This window comes from Balaenoptera ricei, chromosome X, assembly GCF_028023285.1.
Source record: "Balaenoptera ricei isolate mBalRic1 chromosome X, mBalRic1.hap2, whole genome shotgun sequence".
In the NCBI taxonomy this organism is placed as follows: Eukaryota; Metazoa; Chordata; class Mammalia; order Artiodactyla; family Balaenopteridae; genus Balaenoptera; species Balaenoptera ricei.
This window is the reverse complement of record NC_082660.1, coordinates 48,218,576-48,234,611: the sequence shown is the minus strand read 5'-3', so window position 1 is coordinate 48,234,611 and position 16,036 is coordinate 48,218,576. Positions and strand designations below refer to the sequence as shown.

Sequence of the window (16,036 nt, the reverse complement as noted above, 5' to 3'; positions counted from 1 at the left end):
TATGTTTACTTTAGACTTCAGAAACATTGGAAATCAATTGCTGTGATAGTCTCCTCAGTTTATGATCTTCTGTCATCATCAGCCCATGCATAAACACTCTTTTATTTTTGGTTTTATATTTGGTTTTTGTCCCCTTCAGCCTTTCTTCCTGATTCAGTCCCCTTCTCTCTACCCATAGTTATCCACTCTTGGGTATTTGATGTGTGTCCCTCCAAGCCATCTTCCATATATTTATATTTATATATATATATATATATATATATATATATATATATATATATATATATCCATGCACAATCTATAGTGATGTTTATGTGTGTAGATTTTTTCCTTTTTTTATGAAAGATACTGTGTTGTACATATCATTCTATTTCTTACTTTTTCACTCTGTTATTTTGTAGATCTTTCTGTATTCGTATATGTTTCGTTCCTGATGACTGCTGAATTATATTCCAACAATTACTTATATCATAGTACTTTATTTGTTGTTTGATAGTTATTTCCAGTTCTGGGGTATTGCAAACAGTGCTACAGGGAATATCTTCATAGATGTCTCTGTATCTTTGTGTTCCTGTGTCAGTTTATTTGAAGTATGTATTCAGGAGTTGAAGTCCTGGATCCTGTAAATATGCATATAGATTTTTCACCAAATATGGCCAAACTGCTCTAGATTTTATTTGTTCTAAATTTATAGTCCTATGAAGAATGCATAAGGGTTTCTATTTCTTCATATTATTGCCAGGGCTGACATCTTATAACTTCTTAATTTTTGCTAATCCAGTGGGTTTCAAGTAGTATCTTTTATTTTAATTTGCATTTATTTGACTACAGATGAGGTTGATCTTCTTTTTTATATATATTAACTATTTGTTTTCACATTCTCTGAAGTGCCTATTTATTTATCTTGCAAATTTTCTTTTAGGTTACTTGTCTTTTTTCTTGCTGATTACAGAAGTTTCTTGTGAGGTTGGGATTGACACATATACACTACTATGTATAAAATAGATAACTAATGAGAACCTGCTGTATACCACAAGGAACTCTACTCAGTGCTCTGTGGTGACCTAAATGGGAAGGAAATCCAAAAAATAGGGGATATATGTATACATACAGCTGATTCACTTCGCTGTACAGCAGAAACTAACACAACATTGTAAAGCAACTATACACCAATTAAAAAAAGCAAAAAAAAAGAACAATACCCAAGAAGTGACAATGGTGACGGCAACTGGCTATCTTTATGCAAATGTAAATTTGGTTCAACTTTCTTTAGGGCAATTTAGCAATCTGTATATAAATGACAATTTAGCAAGACTGTATGTTAAACCTTAAATACATAATATACCCTAAAAAAATAGACATACAAATAAAGCAAATATCTTTTCTATATCTGTGTGTGTATGTGTCAAATATCTTTTCCAGTCAGCCACAAGTTTTTAGAAATTTATGTACAATACCCTTTTTAGAACAAAAGTATTTCATTCTCACTGACCTTTCATTATTATGATTTCATACATACAGAAAAGTGGGACTTCCCTGGCGGTCCAGTGGTTAAGACTCCACACTTCCACTGCAGGGGGCGTGAATTCCACCCCTGGTCAGGGAACTAAGATCCCGCATGCCACACCATGTAGTGTGGCCAAAAAAAAAAAAAAAATACAGAAAAGTTGGAAGGATAGGATGGCAAACACTCATATGACCACCACTTAGATTCTGTAATTAACAGCTTTATACCATATAACCATATAAACACTCATATGACCACCACTTAGATTCTATAATTAACAGCTTTATACCATATAACCATATAACTATCCCTCTCTCCATCTCTAGCCATCCATTTATCCATCCTTTTTGATGCATTTCCAAGTAATATGCAGATATCAGTACACTTTACCCCTAACCAATAAGTATTTAAGTTGATTTTGTCAAATCCATCAATCTGTACATTTATGGTGTGTGCTTTGGGGATCTTACTTAATAAATTCTTCCCTACCCCTGGGTCATAAAGATGTGTCTACTTTTTCTGTAACTATAATGTAACTGTTTACATTATAGTTTTATAATGTTGCCTTCCGTGTAAGGTCTTTAATATAGTGGGTATTTATTCTGTATATGCTGTATAAAAGGATCTAATTTTATTTTCTCTACATAATAAGCCAGTTTTCCCAACTCCACTTATTAAATGACCTGTTCTCTCCCTATCGATTTGTGTTACCACCATTACTAGGTACCAAGTTCCTTTATATACTTGGGTCCATTCCTGGATTCTATTTTGTTCCATTGCCTACTTGCTCCCTTGCCAGTATCACATTCTTTCAATTATTAAGGGTTTGTAATTTGCCTTAATATCAGGTCAGGTAAATCTCCACTCTGCTTTTCTTGTTGCATACTTGTACTAACTATTCCTGAATCACATAAATCTTTTATTTTTTAATATCTTTATTGGAGTATAATTGCTTTACAATGTTATGTTAGTTTCTGCTGTACAACAAAGTGAATCAGCTATACGTATACATATATCCCCATATGCCCTCCCTCTTGGGTCTCCCTCCCACCTTCCCTATCTCAACCCTCTAGGTCGTCACAAAACATGGAGCTGAACTCCCTGTGCTATACAGCAGCTTCCCACTAGCCATCCATTTTACATTTGGTAGTGTATATATGTCAATGCTACTCTCTAACTTCATCCCAGCTTCCCCTTCCCCCGCTGTGTCCTCAAGTCCGTTCTCTACGTCTGCATCTTTATTCCTGCCCTGCCACTAGGTTCATCAGTACCACTTTTTACTTTCCATATATATGGATTAGCATACGGTATTTGTTTTTATCTTTCTGACTTACTTCACTCTGTATGACAGACTCTAGGTCCATCCAACTCACTACAAATAACTCAGTTTCGTTCCTTTCTCTGGCTGAGTAATATTCCATTGTATATATGTGCCACATCTTCTTTATCCATTCATCTGTCGATGGACACTTAGGTTGCTTCCATGTCATGGCTATTGTAAATAGTGCTGCAATGGACATTGGGATACGGTACATGACTCTTTTTTTTTTTTTATCACAGCACCATCCCCACCCCCCCACCGTGGCTTTCCCCCGTTGGTGTCCATACGTTTGTTCTCTACATCTGTGTCTCAACCTCTGCCCTGCAAACCGGTTCATCTGTACCATTTTTCTAGGTTCCACATACATATGTTAATATACGATATTTGACTCTTTTTGAATTATGGTTTTCTCAGAGTATATGCCCAGTAGTGGGATTGCTGGGTCATATGGTAGCTCTATTTTTAGTTTTTTAAGGAACCTCCATCTGTTCTCCATAGTGGCTGTATCAATTTACATTCCCAACCAACAGTGCAGGAGAGTTCCCTTTTCTCCACACCCTCTCCAGCATTTATTGTTTCTAGATTTTTTGATGATGGCCATTGTGACTAGTGTGAGGTGATACCTCATTGTGGTTTTGATTTGCATTTCTCTAATGATTAGTGATGTTGAACATGTTCTCATGTGTTTGTTGGCAATCTGTATGTCTTCTTTGGAGAAATGTCTATTTAGGTCTTCTGCCCATTTTTGGATTTGGTTTTTCTTTGTTTCTTTTTTTTTTTTTGATATTGAGCTGCATGAGCTGCTTGTATATTTTGGAGATTAATCCTTTGTCAGTTGCTTTGTTTGCAGATATTTTATCCCACTCTGAGGGTTGTCTTTCCATCTTGTTTATGGTTTCCTTTGCTGTGCAAAAGCTTTTAAGTTTCACTAGGTCCCACTTGTTTATTTTTAATTTTATTTCCATTGCTCTAGGAGGTGGGTCAAAAAGGATCTTGCTTTGATTTATGTCATAGTTGTCCTGCCTATGTTTTCCTCTAAGAGTTTTATAGTGTCTGGCCTTACATTTAGGTCTTCAATCCATTTTGAGTTTGTTTTTGTGTATGGTATTAGGGAGTGTTCTTTTTTTTCATATTCATATTCTTTCTAGGAAGTGTTCGAATATCATTCTTTTACATGTTACTGTCCAGTTTTCCCAGCACCACTTATTGAAGAGGCTGTCTTTTCCCCATTGTATATTCTTGCCTCCTTTGTCAAAGATAAGGTGACCATATGTGAGTGGGTTTATCTGTGGGCTTTCTATCCTATTCCACTGATCTATATTTGTATTTCTGTGCCAGTACCATACTGTCTTGATTACAGTAGCTTTGTAGTATAGTCTAAAGTCAGGGAGCCTGATTCCTCTAGCTCCATTTTTCTTTCTCAAGATTGCTTTGGCTATTTGGGGTCTTTTTGTGCATTAATTTTGTATTCTGCTACTTTAACAAATTCATTGATTACCTCTAGTATTTTCCTGGTGGCATCTTTACGATTTGCTGTGTATAGTATCATGTCATCTGCAAACAGTGACAGTTTTATTTCTTATTTTCCAATTTGGATTCCTTTTAGTTGTTTTTCTTCTCTGATTGCCATGGCTTCCAAAACTATGTTGAATAATAGTGGCAAGAGTGGACACCCTTGTCTTTTTCCTGATCTCAGAGGAAATGCTTTCAGTTTTTCACCATTGAGAATGATGTTGGCTGTGGGTTTGTCATATATTGCTTTTATTATGTTGAGGCAGGTTACCTCTATGCCCACTTTCTGGAGTTTTTGTCATAAATGGATGTTGAATTTTTTCAAAAGTTTTTTCTGCATCTATTGAGATGATCATATGGTTTTTCTCCTTCAATTTGTTAATATGGTGTATCACATTAATTGATTTGCATATATTGAGGAATCCTTGCATTCCTAGGATAATCACCACTTGATCATGGTGTGTGATCCTTTTAATGTGCTATTAGATTCTGTTTGCTAGTAGTTTGTTGACGATTTTTGCATATATGTTCATCAGTGATATTGACCTGTAGTTTTCTTTCTTTGTGACATCTTTGTCTGGTTTTGGTATCAGTGTGATGGTGCCCTCGTAGAATGAGTTTGGGAGTGTTCCTCCCTCTGCTATATTTTGAAAGAGTTTGAGAACGATAGGTGTTAGCTCTTCTCTAAATGTTTGGTAGAATTTGCCTGTGAAACGATCTGGCCCTGGGCTTTTGTTTGTTGGAAGACTTTTTTTTTTTAATGTCTTACTAAACTTTTATGGGGATTTACTTTTTTTTGTAACATCTTTATTGGAGTATAATTGTTCCACAATGGTGTGTTAGTTTCTGATTTATAACAAAATGAATCAGCTATACATATACATATATCCCCATATCTCCTCCCTCTTGCGTCTCCTTCCCACCCTCCCTATCCCACCCGTCTAGGTGGTCACAAAGCACCTAGCTGATCTCCCTGTGCTATGTAGCTGCTTGCTGGAAGACTTTTAATCACACTTTCAATTTCAGTTCTTGTGATTGGTCTGTTTATATTTTCTATTTCTTTCCAGTTCAATCTTGGAAGGTTGTACTTTTCTAAGAATTTGTCCATTTCTTCCAGGTTGTCCATTTTATTGGCATTTAATTCCTTGTAGTAGTCTCTCATGATCCTTTGTATTTCTGTGGTGTCAGTTGTTACTTCTCCATTTTCATTTCTAATTCTGTTGATTTGAGTCTTCTCCCTTTTTTTCCTGATGAGTCTGGCTATTGGTTTATCAATTTTATTTATCTTCTGAAAGAACCAACTTTTAGTTTTATTGATGTTTGCTATTGTTTCCTTACTTTCTTTTTCATTTATTTCTGATCTGATCTTTATGATTTCTTCTGCTAACTTTGGGGTTTTTTGTTTGTTTCTTTTTTTGCTGTTGTTCGTCTTTCTCTAATTGCTTTAGGTTTAAGGTTAGGTTGTTTATTTGAGATGTTTCTTGTTTTTTCAGGTAGGATTGTATTGCTATAAACTTCCCTCTTAGAACTGCTTTTGCTGCATCCCATGGATTTTGGGTCATTGTGTTTTCATTGTCATTTGTTTCTAGGTATTTTTTGATTTCCTCTTTGATTTCTTGAGTGATCTCTTGGTTGTTTAGTAGCATCTTCTTTAGACTCCATGTGTTTGTATTTTTTACAGTTTTTTTCCTGAAATTGATATCTAGTCTCATAGCATTGTGGTCGGAAAAGATGCTTGATACAATTTCAGTTTCTTAAATTTACTGTGGCTTGATTAGTGACCCAAGATGTGATCTATCCTGGAGAATGTTCTGTGTGCACATGAGAAGAAAGTGTATTGTGTTGTTTTTGGATGGAATGTCCTATAAATATCAATTAAGTCCATCTGATCTAATGTGTCATTTAAAGCTTGTGTTTCCTTATTTATTTTCTGTTTGGATCATCTGTCCATTGGTGTAAGAGGGGTGTTAAAGTCGCCTACTATTATTGTGTTGCTGTTGATTTCCCCTTTTATGGCTGTTAGCATTTGCCTTATGTATTGAGGTGCTCCTATGTTGGGTGAATAGATATTTACAATTGTTATAGCTTCTTCTTGGATTGATCTTTTGATCATTACGTAATGTCCTTTCTTGTCCCTTGTAACATTCTTTATTTTAAAGTCTATTTTGTCTGATATGAGTGTTGATACTCCATCTTTCTTTTGATTTCCAGTTGCATGGAATATCTTTTTCCATCCCCTCACTTTCAGTCTGTATATATCCCTAAGTCTGAAGTGGGTCTCTTGTAAACAGCATATGTAGGGTCTTGTTTTGTATCCATTCAGCCAGTCTATGTCTTTTGGTTGCAGCATTTAATCCATTTACATTTAAGGTAATTATTGATGTGTATGTTCCTATTACCATTTTCTTAATTAGTTTGTTTTTGTTTTTGTAGGTCTTTTCCTTCTCTTGTGTTTCCTGCCTAGAGAAGTTCCTTTAGCATTTCTTGTAAAGCTGGTTTGGTGGTGCTGAATTCTCTTAGCTTTTGCTTGTCTGTAAAGGTTTTAATGTCTCCATTGAATCTGAATTACATCCTTGCTGGTTAGAGTAATCTTGGTTGTAGGTTTTTCCCTTTCATCACTTTAAATTTGTCCTTCCACTCCCTTCTGGCTTGCAGAGTTTCTGCTGAAAGATCAGCTGTTAACCTTATGGGGATTCCCTTGTATGTTATTTGTTGCTTTTCCCTTGCTGCTTTTAATATTTTTTCTTTGTGTTTAATTTTTGTTAGTTTGATTAATACGTGTCTCGGCCTGTTTCTCCTGTATGGGACTCTCTGCGCTTCCTGGACTTGATTGTCTTATTTCGTTTCCCATGTTGGGGAAGTTTTCGACTCTAATCTATTCAAATATTTTTTCAGACCCTTTCTTTTTTTCTTCTTCTTCTGGGACACCTATAATTCGAATGTTAGTGTGCTTAATGTTGTCCCAGAGGTCTCTGAGGCTGTCCTCAATTCTTTTCATTCTTTTTTCTTTATTCTACTCTGCAGCAGTTTTTTCCACCATTCTGTCTTCCAGCTCACTTTCCATTCTTCTGCCTCAGTTATTCTGCTATTGATTCCTTCTAGAGTATTTTTAATTTCAGTTATTGTGTTGTTTATCATTGTTTGTTTGCTCTTTAGTTCTTCTAGGTCTTTGTTAAACATTTCTTATATTTTCTCCATTGTATTTCCAAGATTTTGTATCATCTTTTCTCTCATTACTCTGAATTCTTTTTCAGGTAGCCTGCCTATTTCCTCTTCATTTGTTTGGTCTGGTGGGTTTTTACCTTGCTCCTTCATCTGCTGCATATTTTCTCTGTCTTCTCATTTTGTCTAATTTACAGTACTTGAGGTCTCCTTTCCCCAGGCTGCAGGGTTGTAGTTCCTTTTGTTTCTGTCCTCTGCCCCCAGTGGTGAGGTTGGTCCAGTGGCTTGCATAGGCTTCCTGATGGGAGGGATTCGTGCCTGCGTCCTGAGGGTGTGGAGCTGAGTCTTTTCCCTCTGATGAGCAGAGCCATTTCAGGTGGTGTGTTTTGGGGTGTCTGTGAGCTTAGTGTGACTTTAGGTAGTCTGTGTGCTGCTGGGTGGGTTTGTGTTCCTGTCTTGTTTGTTGTTTTTTGTGAGGTGTCCAGCACTGGGATCTTCTGACAGCTGGGTGGAGTCGGGTCTTGGATTTAGATAGAGGCCTCCGTGGGACCTCTTGGTGATTAATGTTCCCTGGGGCTGGGAATTCTCTAGTGGTCCAGCACCCTGGACTCGGTGCTCCCACCCCAGATCCTCAGGCCCAACTTCTGGTCGAGGGACCAAGACCTCACAAGTCACTCGTCCCAGCAATAAAGGGGATTAAAAAAAAAAGACTAAGAAAACCCCAGACAAATGGTAAAAAGTAAAATCAAACAGAAACAAGGAAACACGCACACACACAGAAGAAACAAAAACGGACCCAAATAAATCATAAAGCAAGAGAACAACCAGGCAAACGAAACAATCCAAGAACGAAATCAAACAATTAAAAAGAAAACTGAGAAAAAACACATAACCAAAAAACAAAACCTAAAGCAGACTGCTAACTGAAGAATGAAGCAAAAAAAAACAATACAAACTGACAAAGATGATTAAAAAAAAGGAAAAGGGGAAGGGGAAAGAAACTGAACAGAAAAACAATGTAGATATAGAAATATTTTTTTAAAAAGTAGAAAATATCTTAAGGAAGAAAAAAAAGACAAATAAAATCCCAGAGAAATGATAAAAACAAAATCAAACAAAAACAGAAACAAGGAAACATACACACATAAAAGAAACAGAAACAGAGCCAAATAAAACAAAAAGCAAGAAAACAACCAGACAAATACAAGAACTCAAAAACGAAATCAAACAATTAGGATTAAAACTAACAAAAACACATAACCTAAAAACCATACCAAAGTTGTGTGCCACCTGAAGAATAAAGCAAGGAAACAGAACAAACTGATAAAAATGATTTAAAAAAATAATAACAAAAGAAAAAGGGAAAAAACACAGGACAACAGAAAAGCAAAGTAGAAATGGAAATATATATAAAAATATATATATATTAAAGAAGAAGAAAAAGATAAGGGAAAAGAACACAGAAGAACAGAAAAGCAAAGTAAAAATAGAAATATATAAAAAAAAGATAAAAATAAAAAGTGAATATGTTATAAAACATTGAGATCCCAAAAGACTAAATTTAAGAAAATACACTAAAACAAAAAAAAAAGAAAAAATGAAAAACAAAACAAAAAAGCCAGAACCAACAACAGAATGAATCAAAACATAGTAAAATTAATAGTAATAATTATGTTTCCCTGGAGTCTCTGCTGTAAGTGTCCTTGCACACACCATGAGCCACAGCCCACCTCTGCCTCCCCAAGATGCCCTCCTGTTCCTCTGGGCTGGTCTCTGGAACTGCTGTGGGCCCTGTGGGGACCACTCAGACTCTGATCTGACCCATTCCTGCGTGTGCTTGCCCCCAAAGTCCACAGCTCCCAGAGCTAGACCATTTTCATTTGTGGGAACACTCATTGTCTACTCAGATATTCCGTAGACTCAGGGTCTACCTAGCTGATCATGGGGATTTAATCTGCAGCTTGTACAGCTGATGGAAAGATTTTCAGTCTTATTCCTTGGTCACCCTGTCCCTGGGGTTCAGCTTTCTTTTTATCCCCACCTCTGTGTGTGGTCCACCCACAGGAGTCTGGTCCTGAGGCTGCCTTCTAGCTCTCGGGTCTGACCCTGTGAGCACCGGGCACAGAGGTGGTATGACTGCTTGGAACGCGGGAGCCCCAGTGGCACCAAATGCCCACATGAATCTTTATTGTTCCATATGTAATTTAGAATTAGTCCAGTTTCCACAAAATCTTGTTGGGTTTTTTTGGCCAATGAATTGGATTTATAGATTAATTTAGGGAGAATTGACATCTTTATAATGTTGTCTAACAATTTGGTCATCTGATTTCCAAGTGTACAACAGATGAGTAGTAGCAAATTGTAAGGGAGGTGAGACAGGGAGTAGGAGCTATTCTTAGAGCCAGCCCCAGTGATACCAATGGTAAGTGATAGGCTACTCCCTAAAAGCAGGGGAAAAGATATAAAGATTACTTTTAAAAAGACCTAAACACCCAAAAAGAAGAAGCACCATCTGAAGTCTTTTAGTGTAGGGGGAAACTGCCCTGTAAAAGTCAGTAACTCATATATAAGATCATTATTACAGCATAAGGCAATTATCAGTGTTTACAAAATCATCAAGAACACGTTCTATAATATTACATGTTACGTACCTGGCATTGTGCTAAGTCAGCCCTTTGTATACGATGCTATTAATCCTCATAATAGTGCTGAAAAGTATTATCTCCATTTATAGAAGAGGATACAAAGGCTCAAAGAGAAGTGACTTGCAAAGGTTACATAACTAATAAGGGGTTGTGCAAGAGTTTGAACCCAAGTCTCTCCAACTTCCAATTCCTATGGTTTTTAAAAGGCAAAATGGTAGATAAATGCAGTTTTAAAGACTAACATAAAATCTTATTGGAAATTTAAAATTCAACTTTAAATGAAAATTAACTTATCCTAAGTACTGCATTGCCCATCAATGTAAAGACTGGGTAGGGTACTTCACTGGTGGCACAGTGGTTAAGAATCCACCTGACAATGCAGGGGACACAGGTTCGATCCCTGGTCTGGGAAAATCCCACATGCCACGGAGCAACTAAGCCCATGCACCACAACTACTGAGCCTGCGCTCTAGAGCTCACAAGCCACAACTGCTGAGCCAGCATGCCACAGCTACTGAAGCCCGCGTGCCTAGAGCCCATGCTGTGCAAAAAGAGAAGCCACCACAATGAGAAGCCCGTGCACTGCAATGAAGAGTAGCCCCCACTTTACGCAGCTAGAGAAAGCTCGCGCACAGCAATGAAGACCCAACGCAGCCAAAAATATAATAATAATAATTTTTTTAAAAAAAGACTTGGGGGAGATGTGGGAGGGAGGAGATATGGGAACGTGTGTATATGTGTAGCTGATTCACTTTGTTATAAAGCAGAAACTAACACACCATTGTGAAGCAATTATACTTCAATAAAGATGTTTAAAAAAAATTAAAAAAAAATAAAGACAGTTGAAATCCAAAAAAAAAAAAAAAAAAAAAAAAAGACTTGGTAGGAACACTGAACTATGCCCTGATTGAGTATTAGGAATCTAAACTCAATTGCTTCTAGTAACTATAGTTAAGAGATACCTCTTATGAAAGTAAAGTAATGCTGGGCAAGTTGTGGCTAAAACTTAAGTTGGTGCAGCTCTTGGACAGTTGGCCTAGAGAAATGAGAGTCTACTAGGAAAGCCTGATACAGTTTGAGGAAGGCAGAAACTTTATACATATAATAGTCACCACTGAGGAGGGAAGGATAATGAGGAACTCTGTCAGGCTTCTAGGGGTGGGATACAGCCCTGTTGAATGAGGAGAACCATGTACCAAGGCCCTACCATTTCTAGCACATGTTCTTTCCAATCTCAACAGTTTTCCGGAAATAGAACATGAAATTGAACTAAGTTGTTTCTCTAGATTCATGGCTGAAGTTGAAGAGTCTCTTCAGAGAAACAGTTCTATTAAGAAGCAGCAGATTCATTCTCAGCTGTATGTAATAGGATATTTGAGTTAACCATGTGCCATTCGGATATATAAAGAGTAAAGGTATATAAAAACTAGTCTTTGTTCACCTGACAAAATAATTCTTAAGTTCGTTGGGAAAAGCAAATGAGTAAGAATAGATTGGAATTTTTTTTTAAAGATCAGTAAGAGGAGTCTTGGCTCAAATAACATCAACAAAAAAGCCAGAATGTATTATAAATGTATACTAAAATGATATGATACTGGCACAAAAATTGACAGGTCATTGTTTTAGAGCAGCTAATACTAAGACACTAAACACATAATAACTTAAAATGTGCTAAAGAAAGCTTCACAAATCAGTGAGGAATAGATGAAGTTTTTAATAATTGTTGAGAAAATTGGGTTGGTATCTGGGGAGAAAACATCAAGTTAGAGCCTTACCACACATAAATTCTAGATAAATTGATTATAGAGATAAATTTAAAGAAAAAAAGATAACAGGTGGAATAAAAACCAAGCAATGATTTACCTGATCTTGAGACAAGAAAGCAGTTTTTTAAATGAAAATAAATAAAGAAGCCTTAAGCCCAGGGCATTATCAAAAACAATAGCAAAATCAATGGCAAACAATCGGGGGGACAAATATCTCAGTTACCTGTGGCTGCAATACACCATGCCAAAAATTTAACTGGGAGATCTGAGCAATAAAACAACCATAAAGGGCTTGGATAAGCTCTCATATAGTCCTGGGAATCTGGAAGATTGTGTACATGTACAAGTCTGCATACAGACTCAGGAGAGACTTAGAGCCCCAATTACATATTCATACCTGGCTGAACATGATACTTACATAAGAAAAAAATAAAAGCCAGACATAAACTGCTTGAATTTTTAATGCATGCCCCAACCTACATATAGATCCCCTTTGCAAAAATGGAAGCTTTATTGGCCCAAGATGTTTATGCACAACCTTTGACTAATCATTGGCTGGCTAATAAGCTATGATGATCCAAGGGAGACTCCTAGGATGCTAGCCTTAAAAATGAAACAAATTAAAAGTAAAATTAAAAATCTGAGCAAGGACATCAGGCTACACACTGCAGGAAAGACAGACTCTCCAGAATTGGTTCAGACATGTTACTAAACAAATATAAAAGCAGCAACTACATTGCTTTGGGAGGGAGTCAAAAGTCCAGAGTTGCTCAGTATATTATCAAAACTGTCCAGTGTCAAATAAAAAATTACAAAAGTTGCAAAGAAATAATGTGTGTCTCATACTCAGGACAAAAAGCAGTCAATAGAAACTGTCTCCGAGGGCATATGGATATAGGACATAGTAAATAAAGACTTTTAATCAGCTCCTATAAATATATTCAAAGAACTAAAGGAAACCATATTTAAAGAATTAAAGTATGATAACAAAGACCCATCAAATAGAGAATAGCAATAAATAAATAGAAGAAATCTATCAAGGTGGTGGAGCAGAAGGAGGTATGGAACTCACCTCTCCCCATGAGCACATAAATACGTCTACATATGGAGCAATTCTCACTGAAAACTAACTGGAAACCAGCAGAAAGACTTCTGTACAACCAAGGCTACAAGAAAGAGTCACCCATAATTGGGTAGGAAGGGAAGAGAAGCAATCAGGTCAGGCCATGTGCCCCTGGGAGGGAACTCAGAGGAACAGGGAGATTACACGGGTGGAGATTCGCCCTGAGGAGTAAGCTATTTGAGCCACAGATTGGGTGCCCCAGAATCCGACACAGGGAAGACAAGCCCTCTTGACTGATTGGAGGACCACAGGAGGGCTGTGGGAAGCCTAGATTGAGCATGAGGAGCATGTGCGTGCTGGCTTACCCTCAAGGCAGGGCAGAGAGGGCAGAGTGAGGACTGCTCCAGAGGCTGCCAGGTTTCCCACAACCGCCCTGGCCCCAACCCCAGCTGAGCGACTGCTCCAGACCCACTTATCCATGATGCAGCGTGGCACTGGATCCAGGGCTGCCACAACCAGGGATAAAGCTCAGATGTGGGACACAGGCTACTGAGTCCCAGGGGGGTGTCTAGGTGGGCCTGTGGCATCCATTGTTGGTGCATCAGAAGCGGCCCAAAACTCTGACGGTGGCCACTCTACCACAGCTCACCCACCCCCATACACACTGAGAATCAATGCAGGTCCCACCTACCCTGTGGTGTGGCTCCACAACAGGACTGGGGCAGCGGAGGCTGAGGGCAATGATTGGATGTGAGGGACAAAGGGGACTTGGACCTGAGGCTGCGTCTGAACAGAGCAAGGGAAACAGTTGCTGGTGCCTGCAGGGCAGTGCATTGGAGACAACTTGGACCTCTGTCTACAGCTGACATGAGCCCAGAGCCCACACGGGCCCCCCTTGCTTCAGCACTAACCCCCTCTGGGGCAAAGGTCGCAGTGCAGGGAGAGGGGAAAGCACATACTTAAAGGGAAGAGAGCCAACTCGGCTGGATCCTAAGGGCTTCTGCTTCAGCATCTTGGGACCTGACCCCACCCCTGACAAGGTGGTGATGGCTACTGAGCAGAGGGGAAGCCCTGCTTCACACCAGGCTCCTCCCCTAACACCTTCATCTCCAGCCCCACCTCCCAACAAGGTGATAGCTGCCAGCACACCCTGAGGAAAGAGGTGACTTGCATCCATGTCAAATCCAGCCCTCCCACCAAAGGCACTGGGCACACACACTTTACATAAGGGCACTCCCACATAAGGACGTCCCTTCAACACCACAATAGGTAAGTGTTTCACCTAATTTCATAGACACAGAGAAAGTTTAGCAAAATAAAAAGGCAGAGGAACTGGTCTCAATTGAAACAGCAAGAGAAAACCCCTGAAAAAATAAATAATGAAAAGGAATAAACAATAAAGATTAAAGAATTCAAAGCATTAGTAATAAGAATGTTAATTGAATTAGAGAAAAGAACAGATGAGCACAGTGAGAATTTTAACAAGGAACTCGAAAATATAAGAAAGACCCAATCAGAAATGAAGAATTCAATAACTTAAATAAAAAACACACTAGAAGGAATGAATAGCAGACTAAGTGATTCAGAAGAAAGCATAAGTGATCTGGAAGATAGAATAATGGAAATCACCCAATCAGAACAGCATAAAGAAAAACAAATTTTTAAAAATGAGAACAGTTTGAGATCTCTGAGATAACATTAAGCATACCAACATTCACTTTAAGGGGTCCCAGAAGGAAACAAGAGAGAGAAGGGGATCAAAAATATATTTGATGAGATTATGTTTGGAAACTTCCCAAACCTGAAGAAGGAAACAGATATCCATGTACAGGAAGCAGAGAGGGTCTCAAACAAGATGAACCCAAACAGACCCACACCAAGACATATTATAATTAAAATGGCAATCTACAGATGAATGGATAAAAAAACATATCGGGTGTGTGTGTGTGTATGTATAATGGAGTATTGTATAATGTATAATGGAGTACTCAACCATAAAAAAGAGTGAAATTCTTCCATTTGTAGCAATGTGGATAGACCTAGAGAATATGCATAGTGAAATAATTCAGGCAGAGGAAGACAAATTACTGTATGATATCCCTTATTTGTGGAATCTAAAAAGTAAAACAAATGAATGTATATAGCAAAACAGAAACAGTCTCACAGATATAGAAAACAATCCAGTGGTTACCAGTGAGGAGATGGAAGAGGGGAGGGGCAAGATATGGTTATGCGATTAAGAGATACAAACTACTATGTATAAATAGATAAGCAACAAGGATATATTGTATAGAACAGGGACCTATAGTCTTCATTTTGTAATAACTCTTAATGGAGTATAATCTATAAAAATACTGAATCATTATCCTGTATACCTGAAACTAATATTATAAACCAACTATACTTCAATTAAAAAAAGAGATAGAAATTACAAAAAGAAATCAAATAGATATTCTGGAGTTGAAAAGTATATTCATTGAAGTGAAAAATTAACTTGAGGAGCTCAACAGCAGATTTGAGCTGAGAGAAGAAAAAAAATCAGAGAATTTGAAGGTAGATAAATAGAAATTATCCAGTCTGAAGAACAGAATGTAAAAAGAATGCATAAAAATGAAAAGAGGCTAACAGACCTTAGGACAGTATCAAGCATACCAACATATGCATAATAGGTGACCCAGGAGGGGGGTTGTAGTTAGAAAAAAATATATGAAGAAATTGAAAACTTCCCAAATTTGATGAAAAACATAAATCTACATATCTAAGATCAAAATCTCCATGTAGTACAACTTAAAGATCCACACTTTAGCACTGTTAAAAAGAGAAAGACAGTCTTGAAAGAAGCAAGAGAGAAACAACTTGCTACATACAAGGGAACCAGAAGAAGATGAACAATAGTCAAAAGGTGGAAGCAACCTGTTTCCATTGGTGGATGAATTGAGGAAGAAAAAGTGGTATACACATATAATAGAATGTTATTCAACCTTAAAAAGGAAGGAAATTCTGATACATGCTACAACATGACTGACCTTTAAAGATATGCTAAGTGAAGTATGCCAGTCA

The 16,036-nt window shown here is 37.6% G+C and overlaps 1 protein-coding gene across 4 annotated transcripts in view; it reads left to right on the top strand.

The window, feature by feature from the left end:
- Window positions 1-16,036, top strand: part of FAM120C (family with sequence similarity 120 member C) — a 178,224-nt gene that overhangs the window by 106,669 nt on the left and 55,519 nt on the right. The gene's annotated exons all lie outside the window — the stretch shown is intronic.